Below are 20,141 nucleotides of genomic sequence, written 5' to 3'. Positions count from 1 at the left end.
TGGGTGGACTTCTGTGGTATGTGTTCTCCAGTTTGTGAGTCACCTACCCAGCAGTTATTAGATTTGATTTTATTGTGATTGTGCCCCTCCTACCATCTCATTGTGGCTTCTCCATTGTCTTTGGATGTGGGGTATCTTTTTTGGTGAGTTCCAGTGTCTTCCTGTCGATGGTTGTTCAGCAGTTAGTTGTGATTCTGGTGTTCTTGCAAGAGGGAGTGAGAGCACGTCCTTCTCCCCCACAATCTTGAACAAATCTCCTGGTTTGTAAACTTTCAAGTGTTGAAAACTTCTGCTGCTATATCTATTAACAGATATTTTTTTCACACAGTTTTTAAAATGCTTGAAGGTAACTAGGATGTATCCACTTAATATCCTCTTTTGTTTACATACCTCTTCAACTGTCTCTTATTCACACAATTTCTAGTCCATTTGCCAACAAAACTCTTCTACTTAAGTATTAGACAATATCTTCATGGAAAATTTTATACCAGTTAAGGATCAAGGATAATGTAGAACTACATGCTCATTTCTCTTCAAAATTTCTGGCAAAAGAGTTACCAAAGGCAACTGCACTTACCTATCATCCTGAAGGCAGAGGTTATCTTAGTGGTGCTGGGGCCCCAGAGCTGAAGGTGGCCTTTGGCCCCAGCTAGCGTGTGGCTGTCTGTTGGCTTATGAACCTTGAGGGTCTTTGTCTCAGCTGGAATCCTGAGCCTGGTCCTGGCGCTCCTCACTGTACTATCTTCAGTCCCCATTCTTCACCCTTCTCTTTCCTTTGCTAAAGTTCTAAAACATCACAGTGGCAAAGGGAGGGCATATGAATAGTCACTGAAGGAGGTTTCTTTTTATGATACTTGCCTCCCCAAAATATATTAAGTATGACCTCTATTTCCATGTCTTCCCATGTCAAGCCCCTCCTTCACTAACACCCTTGCATTTCCTCTAGGGCATGAGATGGAGGAATTTAGGGAACCATCATGGCATCCATACATGGGGATGAGGGTGTTAGTGACACTGATTACTAATCTCCTGAAGATTGATTAATGTTGTCAGGAACTAAATAAAAGTTTGGTGTTGAGGAGGCTTTTCAAGGAAGCAGGGGACAAGATCAGACAGCTTAGTAACTCTGAAGTTTGAGGAAGGGCTGCATGAGGGACAGTTCTGTTCCTCCAAGAACTCAGACAGGTTTCTTCAGACTTCGGTCTTGTTTAGACAATGGATATCTCAATGGTAGCTGAGTTAGGGCTGCAAAAGTCACCAAACACCTAGTGTTGACTAGTTCCAAAAGTTTTCCAAGACTTTCAGCCACCAGTCTTGACAAATGGCCTGTATCATTGCCCTCTGTAGCAAAGTTAATGATTCTGAATATGGATAAAAGGAAAAAATGGAATAAAGAATAAATTAAGTAGATCTGCTTTGTTGAGAAACAGAAACTAACACAGTATTGTGAAGCAATTATAATCCAATAAAGATCAAATAAAAATAAATTAAGTAGAGAACATTCTCATCAAATACATTTCTTTGGTCATAAAACTATCCTTTAGTCAGATCTATTAGGCCAGGAGGAAATATTTTGCTTTTCTTTTTTTTTCAAAAGCAGGTCCAAAATTCAAAAGATGATTTTTAAATGTCTCTCTCAGAATCAGGTAAGACCACAGGTGGATATGCAGTGTCACAACGTGAAGCCAGGGACTATGTCTTCTGCATTTTAATGGCTTTATATAGGGTCATACAATGAGCCCTCTATATGTGAAGGGCTATGTTTCAATTCTCTCTTTAAAGATCAGAGAAATGGTAAAGAACATGCAAAAGGCACTGTATTAAATGAGTTAGAAAGGAGTGTTAAGTGTTGACTCCTTCCTTCAAGGAATTTAAACACACACCACTGACAAGACTAACAAGTAGAAAGGTGCAGAGAATGGCAATGCAGGAAAGGTCTCGTGGCATTCATCACAGAGTGACTGTCACAGGCAGTGAGGGACTGGTGCCGACTAAATACAAAGGCTGTCTGCTCGGCTGAGCTCAGCTCTGCTGCATAAGACAAATGGGTCTCTGGGTCTGTGGAAATCTCTCCACCAAGAGCAGCAGGAACTTTGTGGAATCCACCCTGTTGTTCAGGATTAGAGTTAGCTCTCGCAGCATTGCTAGCTGTTTTCCACAATCTGGTTTGAATTGCTTCGTTTTATTGCACATTCTCATGGCACATTCTAATGACTTTTGTTCATCACCCAGGAATACAGGGTTTGGGGTCACAATATCCTCAGGATCTAAAACGATGTCACTTCACTGTGAAAACCAGTACTTCATGTGTTTTCCTTAAATTGACCATTTCTGGACTTGCTTCCTTGTCAAAATCCCTCAAAATATGACCAAAGGACACACAATTTTAAATTAAGGTGTCGTCATTTACTAATAATCTACATGCAGGAGGGAAAGTGCAAGAACAAGAGAAGCTCATGGGCATGTCCACGCTCAGGGCAATCCTCTCCTTCACCTGCCTGGACCCCTACTGCACCTGTATGTAGAACCCACGCAGAAGGTGCCTGGCAATCAAAGCATGATGTCCAGGGGCTTTGCCCAAGAACCTCCTTTCTCCATGGCTGAGAGGGGTACTGCATTTCCCGAGAATTTCTTTTTCTTTACTTGTGCTCAGGGATCCTTTGTGACACAGGGAAGATTTGGAGAGGGGTGGCTTGTGCCGAGGTGGTTATGAATCTCTGACAAGGGAAAGTTGAGTCGACTCAGATTTCTGGGGAGTTTTCTTATTTGTGCTTATCAAAACATGATCCCTGGTGACATAAAGTTCATGGGCACTGGTCTCTTTAGGGGGTGCTGACCTTTTGTCTAAGTTTACCACTGCAGCCAAGCTGTTGACAGCCTGGAATCTTTGATGAAACAAAGCCTTGTGAGCCCAAACTGGGCTTTGGGACTCAGCCCCTCCAGCAGAGAGTATCCAGGAAAAGCCAGGAAGCATCTAACGCCAAGTTGTGTAGGTGGAGAAGTCACTTGGAGGGTCTATTCACTGGGCTGCATGCAGTTGGAAGAACATTCTGGAAGACAGTGTGGGACTTGCAGAGATTACAGAAACAGATGAGAGCAATATGCCTGGTTGCAGAAGACAGATTATTCCTAGCTACACTTGGCTGATTGGTTACTGTTGTTTCTGTTATTTTTAATGAGAAAAATAGAAATCAACATCAAAACCTCACTGTAAAATATTAAGAACTACACAAAATGATATAGAATTCTCATTCTGCAGGATAGATCCACCATTCTCAATGATTCCATTGCCTGCCCCATGGATCGTGTGGGCTGGGTGGGCTCCACTGACTTTTACAATTGACTTTTCTGTTGCTCTGAAGGCTCCCCTGAAACCTTGCCACTGGTCAGACAAGGTGAAGGGCAATTCATAACAACTGCTGTCTAAAGAGAGATATTTTTAAACCATAAGATAATTCTTAACAGCTTCAAACATAAAGCTTGTCAAGGGAAACAACTTTTCCACCCAATATCCAGACTTGGTTCAGTAAACATTTGTTCTGCCTTTCCTGTGTGTCACATGGAGAGGGAGGAGCCGGGAATGTCAGTGAGAGACAGTCATTGACCTGGAGGACCAATATTAATTGGTTTCCTCCAATGAATGGCACCCAAATGGAAAAATGCACAAGCATGAAAAGTTGTGCATATTTCTTATGCTATCAAATGATAATGTTTCAGAGAAGGTGTTTACCATGAAAATTGCATTCACCAATACAGATCTCCACAATGTTACACACATACCTAGAATCGTGGAATTTTTTAGGAGAATTTCCTAAGCTTAATAGATAATAACTAATTAGTGACTGCAATCACAGGTGTACACAAGAGCAGCTTTGGACCTTAGCAGTGGCTGCTGGGAAGCCACTGCTGGGCCATTCATGCCTCTCATAGCTGGAGCAAATGTAACTGCCACATCTGCAACTGTGGATGTGTCTAACCAATTCCAAGGTGAGACCTGGGTGTAATAGCGATCTTCCTCTCCTTTGCAGTGAAAGCCCTGATGTCCTAAAATTCCATAAACACTCCCCTGTAGTTGGGTGTCTCACCACATGGCTACACATTAATGCAACAAAGCTTGATTTTCTTCATTGTTTATCCTTCCCACATTCTGGACCCTGTCTGTTGGAAACTTAGTAAGAAAATGTAATTTCTTCTTACATGTGAGGAAATAGAAAGAGATTTGAATAGCAATGGTTTACTGGGTTTCAAACGACAAAACAGAGGTCTAGTCTAAGACTGCTAATTGATCAAACAGATATAGAGCCTCCTGTTGTCTGATTTCAAAGAGCCCTCTCTCAATAAATCTGCATTCCAGGTCTACCTCACCCCCTCTTGTGAACCACTCTCTGGAAGACTCCTTATGCTTCACGAACAGATTATCACTGTTGATAACACAAGGACAGCAAACTCCAGAGCACCTGACAAAAGCCTTGCTCCCCCAGAAGGGACAGTGGAGACGCTGCTGTTACCTGCGCTTGGGTGGAGACATCTCCACTAGAAATACTTGTTGGAAGGTTGTTCTGTAAATGGGGTTTTCCTGGACACTTATCTGCATTTGGAAGGAGAAATCCTTAGGCCCCTGACACAGACATGGCTCAGAAAGGCCACAGATGAAGAAGATCATAAACAGGACGATGAGTGAGATGAGTAAAGCCACTTTACTCTTCCAGGCAATAATTCTTTCAGGAAAGTCAAACAGTGAATCTCTCAAGCTGCAAGGATGAGAATTCTCTCCTTGCAACCCCCTAGCTCTGGGCTTCCTGAGTTGCTAGCAACAAAGTCTCAATTTCTATCTCTATTTAAAACATTTTTTAACTACACAAGTGAACCTATCTATGAAACAGAAACAGACTCACAGACATAGAGAACAGACTTGTGGTTGCTGTGCTGGGGGAGGGGGGAAAAGGATGGATTGGGAGTGTGGGGTTAGCAGATGAAAACTATTATATTTGGAATGGATAGACAACAATGTATAGCACAGGGAACTATATTAAATATCTTGTGATAAACCGTAATGCGAAAGAATATGAAAAAAGAATATATTTGTATGTATAACTGAATCACTTTGCTGTATGGCAGAAATTAACACAATGTAAATCAACTATACTTCAATAAAAAAATTTTTTAATCCTTCAGGAAATGTAGTATTTCCTACAGAAATTGCTTTACAAATTTCTTATACACGGAATCTTTCAAGAAACCGGGGAATCCATAGGCGAACCCAAACTCTTAGTATTGAACAGATTTCTGTCTGAAATATCTTAAGATAGTAATTCTCTGGAGTTTAAGTTGACTAGGTCTAATCTTGGCTAGACTGTAAAATTTTGTTTATTTTTCTTCATGAAGAATTTGATCATTAGATATACAGCTTGCAATTTTTTAGATCACTCTTCTTCTGTAATTGGTAGATTCCACAATACAATACAGTAGAATCTGTGTTTAAGAAGGAAAAGGAAGTGTGGTATTTTTTCTGTTATTATATAGGATGGCTAACAGCGATTGAAATGCTTCCCTCTCAATATTCTTCATCTATTTTCACAAAGACTCTTTCTACCTCACAGGAATCCTCCCTATTTAAAGGCTCCACAAGAAAATGATTGTTGTCCCTAAAGCCTACAATTACAAGTTTCTGCCTAGAAGGTATAGTATAGTTTATTATCAATATATCAATATTTCTCCTCTTTCCTGTAGAGTATGGAGCAATCGCTTCAGAATAAATGAGAAAATAAGCACAAGCAATGATATGGAGGACAAGGAAGCAGCAGAACTCAGGGCTGCAGACAGAGCCAATAGATTTTTCCATCCCTGATATGCTATGAGTATAGGGTTTATACTATGTTTGTGATGAAGTAATCAAAGCATAACTGGATTGTAGCCATACCAATACTCTTTGCTGGTATTGATCTGAATAAGACAGAGCCTGGGGAAGGCATATCTGAAACATGGGAACCCAGAGAAAGATGCTAGAAGCTCAGTAACATGGCGTTTGAAGGTAGATTCAGTCCTTCCCAGAAACCTGGCATTGAAAATAAGCCCTCTGAGAAGATGAGGGAGGAAGACCTCTCTGCTTTCAAAAACAACAGATGTAAATCCCTAAAACTGAGAGCTGCTAGGAGGGTTGGCTTCTCTAGCTGGTTGCCCAGGCGAAGAGGAGTTCATGCCCAGGGAGATGCGACAGATGAATCCTAGGCTGGTATCAGCGTGGATCAGTGAATAGAGGTAGTATTTTCAACATGCACCTGGGAAGTGCCAGGAAACAACTTGCATTTCTAACAATCAAGATCAATAGCGCTGGCCTTGCCTGGGGTATGGCGGTAATGAGGGACCAGTGATGGAAGTGGAGCAGCTGTGAAAGCCTTAATCCCTTGGCCTTCCAGCACTCAGTTGTTTCTGGAGCAGCCTGGGCCATGCCCTGTAATGACATCATCTTTATATACAGACCAACTCTAAGTAAGTTGTGGTCTAATAGTTTTTTAAAAGATGGCTGTACAGAACAGGGAACTATATTCAATATTTTGTAATAACCTATAAGGGAAAAGAACCTGAAAAAATAAATATATATGGACATATAACTGAATCACTTTATTATGCACCTGAAACTAACACAATATTATAAATCAACTGTACTTCAAGTAAAAAAACTAGCTAACTAAATATTTAAAAGATGGCTGTTCGTAACCAACAACAGAGGGTTTTGATGGTGGTTACATCGGTGGGATTTCTCCCTCTTTTTGTTGATTGGCCTTATAATTTGTGTGCCATGGATCAGACCACTACAACCCCACACCCCCAGCTGCATGGCCTCTTGTCCACTTCTCCATGGACATCTTGGCCCTCACACAAGCAAGGCGCTTAGTGTTCTGCACTAATTCTGAGGAATCAAAGGTGGTTGTATGTAACATCCTTTGTGAGAAAATGATACTTTCCTTAATGAACTAATACTAGTAACATGAATATTATGTATTACTATGTATTATACACAGTGTTAAGTACTTTATATGTATTAAATTCATTTAATTTCTTACAAGTCTATGAATTAGGTAATATTATTTCCTCTAAATGAAAGAACAGAGCAGTTAAATCATTTGTCCAAAGACATTAAGCTAGCAGGTGGCTGAACTGGCATTTCACCATGTCAGGCTCCAGAGGTCAAGCTGTTAAACACAAGGTCACACTGGCCAGAACATACACACAGCCCTCTTGGTGGGTGAGATCTGTGGTCCCAGCTCTGTCTACCTGAGCTGCTTCTGAAAGTATCTTCTTTGTCACCACTTTATAGGCATTTTAGATTTAACAACTGAAAATTGAGGTGCTAAAAATTTGAAAGACATTTATAAAGGCTACAAATTGGTAATAAAAAATAGTGATACAGTACAGGGAATCACTGCAGTCTTATTAAAAAATTGGAGCTCATCTTCTGGGATAAAGGTCCAGTTCAGCTGCACCTGAGAGCTCAAAGGAGAACCTAGGAAGGTGGTGTTTCCAAGCTTCAGTTTCCCTCTCTGTGGGCAGCATTGTCTTTAACATCTCTTGACCAGGAGAGTTTATCTAGATGTCCTGACTCCACAAAATCCAGACCAAGAAGATCATGTTCTTTTTCACATCTACATCCCACCTGAAAGATAAAAGTTTTTCCTCTAATGGTTCTCACTGAGTAAGGGCTTACTATGTGTCAGGCACTGAATATTTTGTAAATATTATTTCATTGATATTTGCAACAACCTTGAGAAATTGGTAATATCATCTCATTTTACTGATGAAGCAACCAAGACCCATTTGCAAATGAAGCAAATGACAAAGGATTAATCTCCAAAATTTATAAGCAGCTCATGCAGCTCAATAACAAAAAAACAAATAACCCAATCCAAAAATGGACAGAAGACCTAAATAGACATTTCTCCAAAGAAGATATACAGACTGCCAACAAACACATGAAAGAATGCTCAACTTCATTAATCATTAGAGAAATGCAAATCAAAACTACAATGAGATATCATCTCACACCAGTCAGAATGGCCATCATCAAAAAATCTAGAAACAATAAATGCTGGAGAGGGTGTGGAGAAAAGGGAACCCTCTTGCACTGTTGGTGGGAATGTAAATTGATACAGCCACTGTGGAGAACAGTATGGAGGTTCCTTAAAAACCTACAAATAGAAGTACCATATGACCCAGCGATCCCACCACTGGGCATATACCCTGATAAAACCGTAATTCAAAAAGAGTCATGTACCAAAATGTTCATTGCACCTCTATTTACAATAGCCCAGAGATGGAAACAACCTAAGTGTCCATCATCGGATGAATGGATAAAGTAGATGTGGCACATATATACAATGGAATATTACTCAGCCATAAAAAGAAATGAAATAGAGCTATTTGTAATGAGGTGAATAGACCTAGAGTCTGTCATACAGAGTGAACTAAGTCAGAAAGAGAGAGACAAATACCATATGCTAACACATATATATGGAATTTAAGAAAAAGAAAATGTCATGAAGAACCTACAGGTAAGACAGGAATAAAGACACAGACCTACTAGAGCATGGACTTGAGGATATGGGGAGGGGGAAGGGTAAGCTGTGACAAAACAAGAGAGAGGCATAGACATATATACACTACCAAACGTAAGGTATATAGCTAGTGGGAAGCAGCTGCATAGCACAGGGAGATCAGCTCGGTGCTTTGTGATCACCTGGAGGGGTGGGATAGGGAGGGGGGGAGGGAGGGAGATGCAGAGGGAAGAGATATGGGAACATATGTATAACTGATTCACTTCGTTATAAAGCAGAAACTAACACACCATAGTAAAGCAATTATACTCCAATAAAGATGTAAAAAAAAAAAAAAAATCTTCCAACAAAGAAAAGCCCAGGACCAGATAGCTTCACAGGGGAATTCTATCAAACATTTAGAGAATAGCTAACACCTACCCTTCTTAAACTCTTCCAAAATATAGCAGAGGGAAGAACACTCCCAAATTCATTCTACAAGGCCACCATCACCCTGATACCAAAACCAGACAAAGATCTCACACAAAAAACACTACAGGAAAATATCACTGATGAACATAGATGTAAATATCCTGAACAAAATACTAAAAAACAGAATCCAACAGCATACTAAAAGGATCATACACCATGATCAAGTGGGGTTTATCCCAGGAATGCAAAGATTCTTCAATATACCCAAATCAGTCAATGTGATACACCATATTAACAAACTGAAGGATAAAAACAAAATGATAATCTCAATAGATCCTGAAAAAGCTTTTGACAAAATTCAATACCCATTTATGATAAAAACTCTCCAGAAAGTAGCCATAGAGGGAACCTACCTCCACATAATAAAGGCCATATATGACAAATCCACAGCCAATATCATCCTCAATGGTGAAAACTGAAACCATATCCACTAAGATCAGGAACAAGACAAGGTTGCCTACTATCAACACTATTATTCAACATAGTTTTGGAAGTTTTACCCACAGAAATCATAGGAAAAAAGAAATAAAAGGAATCCAAATTGTAAAAGAAGAAGTAAAGCTGTCACTGTTTGCAGATGACATGATACTATACATAAAGAATCCTAAATATGCTACCAGAAAACTACTAGGACTAAGCAATGAATTCGGTAAAGTAGCAGGATGCAAAGTAATGCACAGAAATCTGTTGCATTTCTATATGCTAATGATGAAAAATCTGAAAGAGAAATTAAGGAAACACTCCCGTTTACCATTGCAACAAAAAGAATAAAATACCTAGGAATAAACCTACCTAAGGAGACAAAAGACCTGTATGCAGAAAACTATAAGACACTGATGAATGAAATTAAAGATGATACAAACAGATGGAGAGACATACCATGTTTTTGGATTGGAAGAATCAACATTGTGAAAATGACTATACTACCCAAAGCAATCTACAGTTTCAGTGTAATCCCTGTCAAACTACCAATGGCATTTTTCACAGAACTAGAACAAAATATTTCACAATTTGTATGGAAACACAAAAGACCCTGAATAGGGCTTCCCTGGTGGTGCAATGGTTGAGAGTCTGCCTGCTGATGCAGGGGACACGGGTTCGTGTCCCAGTCCAGGAAGATCCCACATGCCATGGAGCGGCTAGGCCCATGAGCCATGGCTGCTGAGCCTGCGCATCCAGAGCCTGTGCTCTGCAATGGGCGAGGCCACAACAGTGAGAGGCCCGTGTACCCCACACACACAAAAAAAGACCCCGAGAGCCACAGCAATCTTGAGAAAGAAAAACAGAGCTGGAGGAATCAGTCTCCCCAACTTCAGACTATACTACAAAGCTACAGTAATCAAAACAGTATGGTACTGGCACAAAAATAGAAATATAAATCAATGGAACAGGTTAGAATGCCCAGAGATAAACCCATGCATCTATGGTCACCTTATTTTTGGTAAAGGAGTCAAGAATATACAATGGAGAATGACAGCTTCTTCAATAAGTGGTGCTGGGGAAACCTGGACAGCTACATGTAAAAGAATGAAATTAGAACACTCCCTAACACTGTATACAAAAATAAACTCAAAATGGATTAAAGACCTAAATGTAAGGCCAGACACTATACAAGACTTAGAGGAAAACATAGGCAGAACACTCTGTGACAGAAGTCATAGCAAGATCCTTTTTGAACCACTTCCCAGAGAAATGGAAATAAAAACAAAAATAAACAAATGGGACCTAATGAAACTGAAAAGCTTTTGCACAGCAAAGGAAACCATAAACAAGACACAAAGACAACCTTCAGAATGGGAGAACATATTTGCAAATAAAACAACTGACAGAAGATTAATATCCAAAATATATAAGCAGCTCATGTAGCTCAATATCAAAAAAACAAACAACCCAATCCAAAAATGGGCAGATCTAAATAGACATTTCTCCACAGAAGATATACAGATGGCCAACAAATACATGAAAGGTGCTCAACATCACTAATCATTAGAGACAGGCAAATCAAAACTACAATGAGGTATCACCTCACACCAGTCAGAATGGCCATCATCAAAAAATCTACAGACGATAAATGCTGGAGAGTGTATGGAGAAAAGAGAACACTCTTGCACTGTTGGTGGGAATGTAAATTGATACAGCCACTATGGAGAACAGTATGGAGGTTCCTTAAAAAATTAAAATTAGAGCTACCATATGAGCCAGAAATACCACTACTGGGCATTTACCCTGAGAAAACCATAGTTCAAAAGTTTCATGTGCCACGTGTTCATTGGAGCACTATTTACAATAGCCAGGAGATGGAAGCAACCTAAGTGTCCATCAACAGATGAAGGGATAAAGAAGATGTGGCACATATATACAATGGAATATTACTCAGCCATAAAAATAAACAAAATTGAGTTATTTGTAGTGAGGTGGATGGACCTAGAGTCTGTCATACAGAGTGAAGTAAGTCAGAAAGGGGAAATCCAATACCATATGCTAACACATATATATGGAATCTAAAAAAAAAAAAAGCTCTGACGAACCTAGGGGCAGAAGAGGAATAAAGACACCAATGTAGATAATGGACTTGCGGCCGTGGGGAGGGGGAAGGGTAAGCTGGGATGAATGAGAGAGTAGCATTAACATATATACACTACCAAATGTAAAATTGATAGCTAGTGGGAAGCAGCTCTATAGCACAAGGAGATCAGCTCAGTGCTTTTTGACCACATAGAGAGGCGGGATAGGGAGGGTGGGAGGGAGACGCAAGAGAGAGGGTATATGGGGATATATGTATACATATAGCTGATTCAGAAACTAACACCACATTGTAAAGCAATTATATAGTAAAGATGTTAAAAAAAAGAAAGAACAGAAAAGAAGTTCTTTTTCTCGAAAAAAGAGGAAAAAAATGATCATCTCAATAAGTATAGAAAAAGCTTTTGACAAAACTCAACATCCATTTATGATAAAAACTCTCCAGAAAGTGGGTATAGAGGGAACATACCTCAACATAATATAGGCCATATGTGATAAGCCTATAGCTAACTTACTCAGTGGTGAAAAGCTAAAAGCTTTCCTCTAAGATCAGTAAAAAGACAAGGATATCTACTCTTGCTGCTTTTATTCAGCATAGTATTGGAAGCCCTAGCCAGAGCAATTATGCAAGGAAAAGAAATAAAAGGCATCCAAATTAGAAAGGAAGAAATAAAACTGTCACTATTTGCAGATGACACTATATATATAGAAAACCCTAAAGATTCCATCAAAAAAAGAACTAAAAAATAAATTTAGTAAAGTGGCAGAATACAAAATCAACATACAAAAATCTGTTGTGTTTCTTTATATTAGTAACTATCAGAAAGAGAAATTCGAAAACTATCCTATTTAGCATCAAAAAAAATAAAATATCTGGGAATAAATTTAAACAAGGAGGTGGAAGCCTGGGTATTTCTTTTTCTTTTTCTTTTTTTAACATCTTTATTGGAGTATAATTGCTTTACAATGGTGTGTTAGTTTTTGCTTTATAACAAAGTGAATCAGCTATACATATACATATATCCCCATATCTCCTCTCTTTGCATCTCCCTTACACCCTCCCTATCCCACCCCTCTAGGTGGGCACAAAGCACCGAGCAGATCTCGCTGTGGTATGTAAACCTGCGTATTTAAAACTACTAGACATTAATGATAAAAATTGAAGAAGACAGAAATAAATGGAAAGATATTTCATGCACATAGATTGGAATAATCAATATTGTTAAAATGTCCCATACTACCCAAATCAATATACAGATTTAATGCAATCCTTATCAAAATTTCAATAGTAATTTTATATAAATAGAACAATCCTAAAATTTGTACAGAATCACAAAGATCCCAAATAGCCAAAGCAATCTTGAGAACAAAGAACAAACCTGGAGGCATCACACTCCCTGATTTGAAACTAAATTATAAAGCTATAGTAATCAAAATGGTATGATACTGGCATAAAAATAGACACATAGATGAATGGAAGTGAATAGAAAGTCCAAGAATAAACCCACACATATATGGCCAATTAACTTACAACATAAAAGTCAAGAATAAACAATGGGGAAAGGCAAGGCTCTTCAATAAATGGTGTTAGAAAACTTGAACAGCTGTATGCAATATGATGAAACTGGACCATTATCTTCCACCATACACAAAAATTAACTCAAAATACATTAAATGTCTGAACATAAATCCTGAAACCATAAAACACCTAGAAGAAAACATAGGTGGTAAACTCCTTGACACAGGCCTTGGCAATGAGTTTTTCTTTAACTCTGACTCCAAAAACAAAAGCAACAAAAGCAAAAATAAACAAGTGAGACTACATCAAACTAAAAAGCTGCTGCACAGCAAAGGAAACCAACAAATGAAAATGAAATCTACTGAATGGGAGAAAATAATTGCAAATCATATATCTGATAAGGAGCTAATATCTAAAATATATAAAGAACTCATACAACTTAATAGCAAAAAAAAAATCCAATTAAAAAATGGGCAGAGGCTCTGAACAGACATTTTTGCTGAACATCATTGTTCATCAGGGAGATGTAAATCAAAACCACAGTGAGTTATTACCTCACACCTGTTAGAATGGCTATTAGCAAAATGACAAGAAATAACAAGTGTGGTGAACACATGCAGAAAAGAGAACACTTGTTCACTATTGATGGGAATGTAAATTGGTGCAACCATACGGAAAACAGTATGGTGGTTCCTCAAAAAGTTGAAAATAGAACTACCATATGATCCAGCAATTCCAATTCTGGGTATTTATCAGAGGAAAATGAAAACACTAACTCAAAAAAGATATCTGCAAACCTATGTTCATATGCAGCATTGTTTATAATAGGCAAGATGTGAAAACAACCTGTGACCAACAATGGATGAATGGATAAAGAAAATGTGGTACATTTACAATGGAATATTATTCAGCCATTAGTAAGGACTTTTCTTTTTAATCTCATCTGTTGGAAATATGTTACCAAAAACTTTTTTGAATTTTATTTTATTTTTTTAAACAGCAGGTACTAATTAGTTATCCATCTTTTACATATTAGTGTATATATGTCAATCCCAATCTCCCAATTCATCACAGCACCACCACCTCACCCCTCCCCTGCTGCTTACACCCCTTGGTGTCCATATGTTTGTTCTCTACATCTGGGTCTCAACTTCTGCCCTGCAAATCAGTTCATCTGTACCGTTTTCCTGGGTTCCACATATATGTGTTAATATATTTGTTTTTCTCTTTCTGATTTACTTCACTCTGTATGACAGTCTCTAGATTCATCCACATTTCTACAAATGACCCAATTTCATTCCTTTTTATAGTTGAGTAATATTCCATTGTATATATATACCATATCTTCTATCCATTCATCTGTTGATGGGCATTTAGGTTGCTTCCATGACGTGGCTACTGTAAATAGTGCTGCAATGAACACTGGGCTGCATGTGTCTTTTTGAATTATGTTTTTCTCAGGGTATATGCCCAGTAGTGGGATTGCTGGGTCATATGGTAGTTCTATTTGTAGTTTTTTAAGGAACCTCCATACTGTTCTCCACAGTGGCTGTAACAATTTACATTCCCACCAACAGTGCAAGAGGGTTCCTTTTTCTCCACACCCTCTCCAGCATTTATTGTTTGTAGATCTTCTGATGATGCCCATTCTAACTTGTATGAGGTGATACCTTATTGTAGTTCTGATTTGCATTTCTCTAATAATTAGTGAAGTTGAGCAGTTTTTCATGTGCTTCTTGGCCATCTTCTTTGGATAAATGTCTATTTAGGTCTCCTGTCCATTTTGCGATTGGGTTGTTTGTTTTTTTGATATTGAGCTGCATGAGCTGTTTATATATTTTGGAGATTAATCCGTTGTCTGTTGATTCGTTTGGCAATATTTTCTCCCCTTCTTCGGGGAGTCTTTTTGTCTTGTTTGTAGTTTCCTTTGCTTGCAAAAGCTTTGAAGTTTCATTAGGTCCCATTCGTTTATTTTTGTTTTTATTTCCATTACTCTAGGAGGTGGATCAAAAAAGATCTTGCTGTGATTTATGTCAAAGAGTGTTCTTCCAATGTTTGCCTCAAAGAGTTTTATAGTGTCTGATCTTACATTTAGGTTTCTAATCCATTTTGAGTTTATTTTTGTGTATGGTGTTAGGGAGTGTTCTAATTTCATTCTTTTACATGTAGCTGTCCAGTTTTCCCAGCAACACTTATTGAAGAGACTGTCTTTCTCCATTGTATATCCTTGCCTCCTTTGTCATATCTTAGTTGACCACAGGTGTGTGCGTTCATCTCTGGTCTTTCTACCCTGTTCCACTGATCTATATCTCTATTCTTGTGCCAGTACCATATTGTCTTGATTCCTGTAGCTTTGTAGTATACTCTGAAGTCGTGGAGTCTGATTCTCCAGCTCCGTATTTTTTTTATCCTCAAGACTGCTTTCCCTATTTGGGGTCTTTTGTGTTTTCATACAAATTTTAAGATATTTTGTTCTAGTTATGTAAAAAATGCCATTGGTAATTTGATAGGGATTGCATTGAATCTGTAGATTGCTTTGGGTAGTACAGTCATTTTCACAATGTTGATACTTCCAATACAAGAACATGCTTTATCTCTTCATCTGTTGGTATCATCTTCAATTTCTTTCGTCAGTATCTTATAGTTTTCTGCATACAGGTCTTTTGTCTCCCTATGAGGGTTTATTCCTAGGTATTTTATCCTTTTGGTAAATGGAAGTGTTTCCTTAATTTCTCTTTCAGATTTTTCATCATTAGTATATAGAAATGCAAGAGATTTCTGTGCATTAATTTTGTATCCTGAAACTTTAACAAATGTATAGGTTAGCTCTAGTAGTTTTCTGGTGGCATCTTTAGGATTCTCTATGTATAGTATCATGTCACCTGCAAACAGTGACAGTTTTACTTCTTCTTTTCCAATTTGTATTCCTTTTATTTCTTTTTCTTCTCTGATTGCCATGGCTAGGAGTTCCAAAACTATGTTGAATAAGAGTGGTGATAGTGGGGAAACTTGTCTTGTTCCTGATCTTACAGGAAATGCTTTCAGTTTTTCACCAGAGAGAATGATGTTTGCTGTGGGTTTGTCATATATGGCCTTTATTATGTTGAGGTAGGTTCCCTCTATGCCCACTTTCTGGAGAGTTTTTATCATAAATCCGTGTTGAATTTTGTCAAAAGCTTTTTCTGCATATATTGAGATGAGCATATGGTTTTTATTCTTCAATTTGTTAATATGGTATATCACATTGATTGATTTGCATATATTAAAGAATCCTTGAATCCCTGGGTAAATCCCACTTCATCATTGTGTATGATCCTTTTAATGTGTTGTTGGATTCTGTTTGCTGGTAATTTCTTGAGGATATTTTCATCTATATTCATCAGTGATATTGGTCTGTAATTTTCTTTTTTTGTAGTATCTTTGTCTGGTTTTGTTATCAGGTTGATGGTGGCCACATAGAATGAGTTTGGGAGTGTTCCTTCCTCCTCAAATTTTTGGAAGAGTTTGAGAAGGATGGTGTTAGCTTTTCTCTAAATGTTTGATAGAATTCACCTGTGAAGCCATCTGGTCCTGGACTTTTGTTTGTTGGAAGAGTTTTAATCACAGTTTCGATTTCATGATTTGTGATTGGTCTGCTCATATTTTCTTTTCTTCCTGGTCCAGTCTTGGAAGGTTATACCTTTCTAAGAATTTGTCCATTTCTTCCAGGCTGTCCATTTTATTGGCATAGAGTTGCTTGTAGTAGTCTCTTAGGATGTTTTGTATTTCTGCAGTGTCTGTTGTAACTTCTCCTTTTTCATTTCTAATTTTATTGATTTTAGTCCTCTCCCTCTTTTTCTTGATGAGTCTGGCTAATGGTTTATCAATTTTGTTTCTCTTCTCAGAGAACCAGCTTTTAGTTTTATTGATCTTTGTTATTGTTTTCTTTGTTTCTATTTCATTTATTTCTGCTCTGATCTTTTTGATTTCTTTCCTTCTGCTAAATTTTGGTTTTGCTTGTTCTTCTTTCTCTAGTTCCTTTAGGTGTAAGATTAGATTGTTTATTTGAGATTTTTCTTGTTTCTTGAGATAGGCTTGTATAGCTATAAACTTCCCTCTTAGAACTGCTTTTGCTGCATCCCATAGGTTTTGGATCATCATGTTTTCATTGTTATTTGTCTCTAGGTATTTTTTGATTTCCTCTTTGATTTCTTCAGTGATCTCTTGGTTAGTTAGCAATGTACTGTTTAGCCTCCATGTGTTTGTGTTTTTTACATGTTTCCCCCTGTAATTCATATCTAATCTCATAGCATTTTGGTCAGAAAAGATGCTTGATATAAGTTCAATTTTCTTAAATTTACTGAGGCTTGATTTGTGACCCAAAATGTGATCTATCCTGGAGAATGTTCCATGCACACTTGAGAAGAAAGTGTAATTGTTGTTTTTGGATGTAATGTCCTATAAATATAAATTAAATCTATCTAGTCTATTGTGTCATTTAAACCTGTTTCCTTAGTAATTTTCTCTTTGGATGATCTGTCCATTGGTGTAAGTGAGGTGTTAAAGTCCCCCACTATTATTTTGTTATTGTCGATTTCCTCTTTCATAGCTGTTAGCAGTTGCCTTATGTATTGAAGTGTTCCTATGTTGGAAGCATATATGTTTATAACTGTTATATCTTCTTCTTGTATTGATCCCTTCATCATTATGTAGTTTCCTTCCTTATCTCTTAACATTCTTTATTTTAAAATCCATTTTATCTGATATGAGTATTGCTACTCCAGCTTTCTTTTGATTTCCATTTACATGGAATATCTTCTTCCATCCCCTCACTTTCACTCTGTATGTTCCCTAGGTCTGAAGTGGGTCTCTTGTAGACAGCATATAGATGGGTCTTATTTCTGTAACCATTCAGAGAGCCTTTGTCTTGGTTGGAGGATTTAATCCATTCACATTTAAGGTAATTATCGATATGTATGTTCCTATGACCATTGTCTTAATTGTTTTCCGTTTTCTTTTTGTAGGTCCTTGTCTTCTCTTGTGTTTCCTACTTAGAGAAGTTCCTTTAGCATTTGTTGTAGAGCTGGTTTGGTGGTGCTGAATTCCCTTAGCTTTTGCTTGTCTGTAAAGCTTATGAGTTCTCCATCAAATCTGAATGAAATCCTTGCCAGGTAGAGTAATCTTTGTTGTAGGTTCTTCCCTTTCATCACTTTAAATATGTCATGCTGCTCCCTTCTGGCTTGTGGAGTTTCTGCTGAGAAATCAGCTGTTAACCTTCTGGGAGTTCCTTTGTATGTTGTTTGTCATTTTCTCCTTACTGTTTCAATAATTTTTCTTTGTCTTTAAATTTTTCCAATTTGATTACTATGTGTCTCGGCCTGTTTCTCCTTGGGTTTATCCTGTATGGGACACTCTGCACTTGTTGGACTTGGGTGGCTATTTCCTTTCCCATGTTAGGGATGTTTTCACTACAATCTCTTCAAATATTTTCTCGGGTCCTTTCTCTCTCTCTTCTCTTTCTGGGACCCCTATAATGCAAATGTTGTTGCATTTAATATTGCCCCATAGGTCTCTTAGGCTGTCTTCATTTCTTTTCTTTTTTTTTTTTTTATTCTGTGTTGTAGGAGTGAATTCCACAATTCTGTCTTCCAAGTCATTTATCCGTTCTTCTGCCTCAGTTATTCTGCTATTGATTCATTCTAGTATGGCCTGAGGCGACCTAACACTGTAGCCTACCCGGGCTCTTTGGTGGGGCTAATGGCAGACTCTGGGAGGGCTCACCCCTAGGAATACTTCCCAGAATTTCTTCTGACAGTGTCCTTGACCTCACAGTGACACACAGCCACCCCCCACCTCTGCAGGAGACCATCCAACACTAGCCGGTAGGTCTGGTTCAGTCTCCTATGGGGTCTCTGCTCCTTCCCCAGGGTCCCCACTACTTTGTGTGTGCCCTCCAAGGATGGAGTTTCTTTTTCCCCCAGTACTGTCAAAGTCCTGCAATCAAGTCCCACTAGCCTTCAAAGTCTGATTCTCTAGGAATTCCGCCTCCTGTTGCCAGACCCCCAGATTGGGAAGCCTGACATGGAACTCAGGACCTTCAGTCCAGTTTGTGGACTTCTGTGGTATAAGTGTTTTCCAGTTTGTGAGTCACCCACCCAGCAGTTATGGTATTTGATTTTATTGTGATTGTGCCCTTCCTACTGTCTCATTGTGGCTTCTTTTTGTCTTTGGATGTGAGGTATCTTTTTTGGTGAGTTCCAGTGTCTTCCTGTTGATGATTGTTTAGCAGTTAGTTGTGATTCCAGTGCTCTTGCAGATGGAGTCCAGACACTGTTTTAGACACTGTAGAATATCAGTAAGCAAAACCAGCAAAATTCAAGGTGTTTACATTCTGGTTTCAATTCTGGATAGAATTTGAGAAGCCTGATGATGTTCAGTGATTTTTTTTGTTTGTTTGTTTAGAGTTCCAAAAACTCCTGAATAAATTTCCAGGCTCTCTGCATTCAGTCAACACTGATACCCAGAGAGATACCATCTCCTTTCACTGGCTCAACATTCTTTTATTTGTAACTTATTTCCTGGTTCCTAAAGGAGAAATTTCCATTTCACACTAGCCCTTGTGCATCACAATGCACTGACTGGCGATAATAGCAACTGCAGTGAGAAAGGACATTTTGTCGTTTGCAACAATATGGATGGACCTAGAGGACATTATGCCAAGTGAAATAAGACAGACAAAGACAAATACCTTATGATGTCACTTACCTGTGGAATCTAAAAAATAATGAATTCACAGATACTGAGAACTGATTGGTGGTGGTTGGAAGAGGCAGGAGGTGGGGATAAGAATAATGGATGAACTTTTTTAAAAATTTAAATAAATTACCTAAATTTATTACCTAAATTTAAAAAGATAGAATTGGGAGTATGAGAAGACCAAGGCAGCCAGAGTTCTCAGAACAAAGGAAGAGAGTGCAGAGAGCTCTAAAGATCTGAAGCAATTCCTACTCAAGTTTCCAGCTGAGTACTGATCAGCACATGCATGTGAGGAAGCCATCTGAAAGAACCACTCAAAAGGAACAGATGTGACAACAGCC

Source organism: Orcinus orca, chromosome 2 (genome assembly GCF_937001465.1).
Source record: "Orcinus orca chromosome 2, mOrcOrc1.1, whole genome shotgun sequence".
Taxonomy (NCBI): Eukaryota; Metazoa; Chordata; class Mammalia; order Artiodactyla; family Delphinidae; genus Orcinus; species Orcinus orca.
The sequence above is the reverse complement of the archived record's forward strand: the minus strand, read 5'-3'. Positions refer to the sequence as shown.